The following is a 6,768-nucleotide window of genomic DNA, read 5'->3' as shown; positions in this document are numbered from 1 at the left end:
CATTGGTGTAGATTCAAGCATCCTGCTTCTCTGTATCTGACTATGTCAGATAAGTTCAACTAGGTGGGGGTTATGAGGAAGGCTGATTGCAGTGAAGGTCCAAGTTGTACTTTCCATATATGTTTGCTGGAAATAGAGCTGACCTTTTGATCTTAATCTGCTGGATTCTAGTGTCTAGTTCTAATTAATGTATAATAATGGGAGACATGATTATCATCCCCAAAAACCTTAGCAAGTATGCCCCCAGCAGCAACCCGGAATCTAGTGGATTCTGAGAATTCTGTCACACAAGGGATATATAGATAGAGTTCAATATTGAGATATTCAGCTGCTATCAGTTATCTAGAGATGTCTAGATATATCAGATATTTAGAAAGTTCAAAGGGTGTGAATTTTCACAGGAATAGCTGTGGAAAAGGCTGCTCTGCTGGTAATGAGAACCCTGTCATTGGAAGTATTCACACGTAGACTGGATGACCATCTTCCAAGTATGCTTTAAAATAGAATTCCTGAACACAGTTGTTTCTACAGTATAATGCAACTTTTAGTTCTATGTACTCCTATTTTGTAGGTATCTTAGACCTGTAGTTTTCAAAGTGTGATCTCTGGGGCACCATCAGGATCACCTGGGAAGTTGTTACAAATGCAAGTTATCAGGTCCCACCCTGGAATTCCTGTTATCTATTGAATGTGCCCCCTGCCCCTTAAAAAGATATGTTGAAGCCTTCAGCCCTAGTACACCAGAATATGAAACAGGGTCATTACAGATGCAATTAGCTAAGTTAAAATGAAGTCATACTGGAGCAGGGTGGGCCCTTAATGCAATATGACTGGTGTCCTTTTAAGAAGAGAGACATACCCAGAGACACAGACCTAAGAGGTGAATGCTGTGTGATGATGGAATCAGAGATCAGAGCTACATACCTTCAAGCCAAGAATCACCAGAGATTGCCAGCAAACCCCCAGAAGCTAGGAAGAGGCAAGGAAGGACTCTTCCCTACCTAAGGAAGGCTTCAGAGGGACCACGGCCTTGCCAACACCTTGATTTCAAACTTCTAGCCTCCAGAATTGAGAGACAGCATAGATTTCTTTTGTTTTCAACCACCCAGCTTGTGGTAATTTGTTATGGCAGCACTGGGAAACTACAATATACCTACTAAATCCGAAACTCTCAGATCGATGCCCAGCAATGTGTGTTTAATAATTCCTCCAGATGATTCTGATGCATGCTAAACTCTGAGAACCACCAATTTCTATTTTGGATCTAGACCGATGCCTCTTACTCGGACATGCGTATGAATGAATTAGGGATTTTGTTAAAATGCAGAGTCTCATGAAGTGGACCTGGGGTAGGGCCCGAGATCCTGCATTTCCAGTAAGCTCCCATGTGATGCCATACTGCTGGCTCAAGGATCAGACTTTGAGTAGCCACGCCTAGACCAGAACTGCCCAATAGAACTTTGTATGGAAATAGAAACATTCATATCTGTGTTGCCCAGCAGGTCACTAGCCACGTATAGTTGTCAGTCAAAGTGACTATTCTGACAACTGATTTTTTTTAGTTTTATTTAATTTTAATGCACCTGAATTTATATAACCCCACGTGTTAGAGACAGTGCAGGTCATTGTATCCTTATTCCTAGACTTAAATGGCATGTTTTAGACAAAGCTTGCAGGGCTTCAACTTCTGTTCATCCAAATCATCCATAATTTAGTAGTTAGGACTAGTGGTGCCGTGCCCTATGGAAGACTATGTGTGCTCAACTGTGTACTAGGAGCCCCCGGAGAACATAAAGTAGATTAGAGGGTCTTTGCCCTTAAGGAACTTCCTGTTTGTAACCAACTCTCATTGTATTTCTACCAGTTTCTGCCAAGCCTGAAAGTGTTAGTTCAGTGTTAAAGGGGGAGGGGGGGGTGGAATTAAGAAATAATTAGAAGAGATGATGCTTGGCAGGGGCTTTTTTATCTCAAGGCTACCAGATTTTGTTCATGGAATTTGAGAACATGAGTGATTTGCATATGTTGCATAAATTTGCATCTTGTATTCAAGAGCCTTGACTCCAAGTCTATGAAGTACAATTTAATTAATTAGTGGAACCTACTAGCGTTGTATTCAGAACAGGATTCAGGGCATAACACACATGGAATAACTAGCTGTTGACAACAATTCAGGAGATTCCAGACCAGGTTAGGAGACCAAAAAAAAAAAAAAAAAAAAAGGGGTGGGGGGGAGTGGAAGAGGGTCACAGCTGAAGGGAAGGAAGAGGTACCAGGAGCTTTGTTATCGCTCACCCCTGCCTTCTCTGCACCTCAAGCCTTTGTGTAAGCTATGGTTTACTTTTCACAAACTGCACAGCGTCAGCTGAAGTTCCGCGAATGCATGGAATTATGCCTTTTGTCCCAGCGAGTGTCTGTTTCCTCCTCTTTGGTATACCCCACCTCTCTTGCCTTGCTTCTTGGCCTGCAACTGAATTCTGCATGGGTGTCAACAGATCATTTTAAGGAGAAAAGAGTGGATGGTAGGCCTACAGCAAAAGAGAGGATTCTAGGCTCCGGGGGTAGAAAGTTAAATAACACAGGGTCTCTGCCGTGAAGGAGCGCAACATCGCAGGGGGGGGGGGATGGACGCACGAGCAGTAACTACCATACTGTGTGTTAAGGAAAATGGCGCAGCTGCGTTTTAGCAGGAGGAGGGCCCACAGGAGACACAGCCAGACTCCTCTCCTGTGGAGGGGTGGGAGGAGAGTCTTCACACAGGAGGAGCTTCACGACAGAGAAGGACTGTGGGCGGGGTGGTGGGTTCCAGGCCCAGAGAACAGCATGGTGTGTTTAGCAAACTCTAAGCATCACTAAATGTGAAGAGGGGGAGGGAGGTCAGGGAGAGGTACGAAGGCCAGACCAGCCTATAAATGCGTCATTCACTCGCTTTCAGAGGCAGGGGGTTGTAACTAAAATAGAGCACTTTAGGAGCGCCTGGGTGGCTCAGTCGGTTAAGCGTGCGACTATGGCTCAGGTCATGATCTCACAGTCCGTGAGTTAGAGCCCCGCGTCAGGCTCTGTGCTGACAGCTCAGAGCCTGGAGCCCGTTTCGGATTCTGTGTCTCCCTCTCTCTCTGCCCCTCCCCTGTTCATGCTCTCTGTCTCTCTCTGTCTCAAAAATAAATAAACATTAAATAAATAAATAAATAAATAAAATAAAATAGAGCACTTTAGCCCACCTCACGGAGGAATGAAAACATGCCAGAAATCCAAACAGAAAGGCTAAAAGGTCTTTCCCCAAGGAACGATGTCATCCTCTCCTAGCATCTCCTGACCTACGTTTGCTGTAAATCTGCCTTAACATTTCCTGCATATGCCTTTTTCTAGGAGATTCTGAGGGCCTTTATGACCCGAGTTGACTAGGAACAAGCACCTATACAAAATAAGCTGTGTTTGAGGCACAGAACCAAATACACTCTCCTGTGTGCTGGGTGGCCGCGGGGGTTGGTTTAGACAGAGTGGATGCCAAACATGGCACTTAAGTAGATGTTCACGAAAACCACCCAAAGATTTCCCTCGATTATCTCACCTCTTCACTGTGATGGCATTTATTCCCTCTTTCTCTTGGAACCTCAGAATAAACATGGCCCCTGGGCGCAGCCCCAGAGATACTACAGATTCATTTGGACCCTGCCGTGGCCAAATCTGAGAGCCACAGATTTCCCATCACTGCCAAACTAGCAGGATGGCTCAAGGAGGGGGACTAAGTCTGGTGCCTCCCCTGTCTCACCCATGTAAAGCTGCTGTATGAGAAGACTGGCTTCCACATCTCGTTGATTTACGAATTGTTTGCGAAAACACAAAGTATAGAATATAAATTAATTAACTCATGTACGTGCTCCTCAGTTTAAAAAATAAAACATTTCGGGCACCTGGGTGGCTCAGTCGATTAAGCATCCGATTTCGGCTCAGGTCATGATCTCGTGGTCTGTGAGTTTGAGCCCCGCGTCGGGCTCTGTGCTGACAGCTCAGAGCCTGGAACCTGTTTCGGATTCTGTGTCTCCCTCTCTCTGTACATCCCCTGCTTGCACTCTCTTTCCCTCTCTCTCTCTCTCTCAAAAATAAATAAACATTAAAAAGAAAAAGAAAAAAGAAAACATTTCAAGATCAGTTGAAGCCTTGTATATCACTCTCTTCTCACATTCTGACCCTTCTTCTCAAGAAGTAGTCACTATCCTGAATGTGGTGTTTATCATACCAAATACTGTCTTTCTATGATTACTCTGGTGTATCGTGTTTTAAATATTTTAAGATTTATAAAAATGTTATTCAATGGCATCCCGGTAAATGCTTAACAACTGGATCTCCAGGGAGGGAAAAAACTCGAAAATAAAAGACCTGATTTATAGCATCTGCCAGTTTCTGTGGTGTAAACATTCCCACCACAGCTGATTGCAAGCTACCACCTGATGTCAGTGAACCCGGAGCTGGGAAGGAATGAGCCCGGAAGACATGAACTAGCTCCCGGACTCCACTGATACGTCACACTGCTCTACATGTCCGGTAACTTGATTTTTTTCCCCCTCATCATTATTATATTTGAGATTTAACTCACGTTGATGCATGTATTTCTAGGATCTTTTACTTCTAGTGCCATATAAGGCTGGGGATTGTGTGAATGCACTAACATTTATTGTTCCTTTTGATGGATATTTGGGTTACTCCGGATCGTTTGTGTCTTAAAAACAATGCTGTAAGAATCATTTCTGAATGTACTTCATGGTGCACTGATGCAAAAGACTCCAAATCTCAGAATAGAATTTCTGGGTGTTGGTTATTCATGTTTCAACAGGACTAGATTTTGCCTGATTTTTCTCCTCAGATTTCTTCTCCCACTAACAGTGTATGAGAGTCTCATTACCCTCATCTCCTATTCTTAGTTTTGACAGATGTTATGGGCTGAATCGTATCCCCTCAAAAGTCATATGTGAAGCCCCAACCCCCAATGTGACTGTATTTAGAGATAGAGTCTTTAAGGAGGAAATTAAGGTCAAATGAGGTCCTAATCTGATAAAACTGGTGTTCTTATAAGAAGAGGAAGAGGGGCGTGTGGGTGGTTCGGTTGGCTAAGTGTCCGGCTTCGGCCAGGTCATGATCTCATGGTTCATGAGTTCAAGGCTTGCGTTGGGCTCTGTGCTGACAGCTCGGAGCCTGGAGCCTGCTTTAGATTCTGTGTCTCCCTCTCTCTCTCTGCCCCTCCCCAACTCATGCTCTGTCTCTCTCCCTCTCAAAAAATGAATAAACATTAAAAAAAAAAAGAAGAAGAGGAAGACACACCAGAGCTTTCTCTCTCCACCCACGCAACAGAGGAAAGACCCTGTGAAAACACAGTAAGAAGATGGCCATCTTTGAGCTGGAGAGCTCTCACCAGAAACCAGATTTGCTGACACCTTAATCATGAACTTTTAACTTTTAACTTTTAACAACTGTGAGACAGTAAATGTCTGTCGTTTAAACCACCCAGTCTGTGGTATTTGGTTATGGCAGCCCAAGCAGACTTATTCTACAGACTTTAATTTTTGCCTTTAAACACATGCAGTTTTTCTTTGTTTTATTTTTAGAAACTGCTTCCTCCTAATCAAACGTCAACTCTTATCTAATTTGACAAAACAGGCCTCTCCCTTAAAAATGCACCTGTTTGCTTATTCCCAACTTACTTCCTTTGGTCCACCTAGGCTGATTTTCTCAGATTCCCCAAACATGCTCATTCTCATCTCTGGACCTTGCCTAGGATACTCTGCTTTCTTCCCTAAGGATATCCAAATCCTACCCATTTTTAAATACATCATTCAAATACCACTCTCTAAGAGTTAGGACTTTTGGTTCAAATGGCAGAAAATCCAAACCAAACTTCTGTGGGCACAAGATGGAAGTCTGGCTTCAGAAGAATGGAAGAACTTGTCTCAGGGAAGCCAGGTATCCAAACAGTGCTACGAGGTCCCTCTTCTCACATCCATCTTCCACTTCACTCTGCCTTGGACTTATTCTCTTTTCTATGCATTTCTTTCTCTACTGAAGGGGCTGACACAAGGCCACAGAAAGCTCCAAAGTTACATCATTCTGTCTTATGCATCACCCACAAGAAAGAACTTTTCCCTCTCTCTTTCACTTATAATATCTAGGGGGGAGGGGGGAGGGGAGGAGGGAGGTTCATTGGCCTGATTTGGATCAAGTGCCATTCCCTTGTTCAATCATTCTGGCCAGAAGGGTGGGATGCTACAGTAGCTGAGCCTGGGCATATGCCCACGTATAGCCAGATGCTTGCTCCAGAGAAGCTTTGCATTGTGTTATAATCACATGGTACTGTGACTGGCAAACCCAGTAAAACCACTTGCAGGGTAGAAGATCAAGTACCCTGATGGGGTGCCTGGGTGGCTTAGTTGGTTAAGCATCTGACTCTTGGTTTTGGCTCGGGTCATGATCTCATGGTTTCGTGGGTTTGAGCCTGGCTTGGGATTCTCTCTCCCCCTCTTTCTCTGCTCCTTTCTGGCTGCTCTCTCTCTCTCTCTCTCTCTCTCTCTCTCTCTCTCTCTTTCAAAAATAAATAAATGAACATTAAAAACATGAAAAAAAAAAGAAAACAATATCAAGTTCCCTGAAGAAGGGATCTTAGGACCTACCACATGCCTTGTCCATGAACCCCCCACTATTTCTCTAGCCTTCCTTACTTCTCGCCACTTCCAAACTTGTAGTGTATCTAAAGCATTTATCACTCAATTATCCTTGTGT

Source organism: Panthera leo, chromosome C1, assembly GCF_018350215.1.
Source record: "Panthera leo isolate Ple1 chromosome C1, P.leo_Ple1_pat1.1, whole genome shotgun sequence".
Classification (NCBI taxonomy): domain Eukaryota; kingdom Metazoa; phylum Chordata; class Mammalia; order Carnivora; family Felidae; genus Panthera; species Panthera leo.
Note: the sequence above shows the minus strand (reverse complement) of the source record.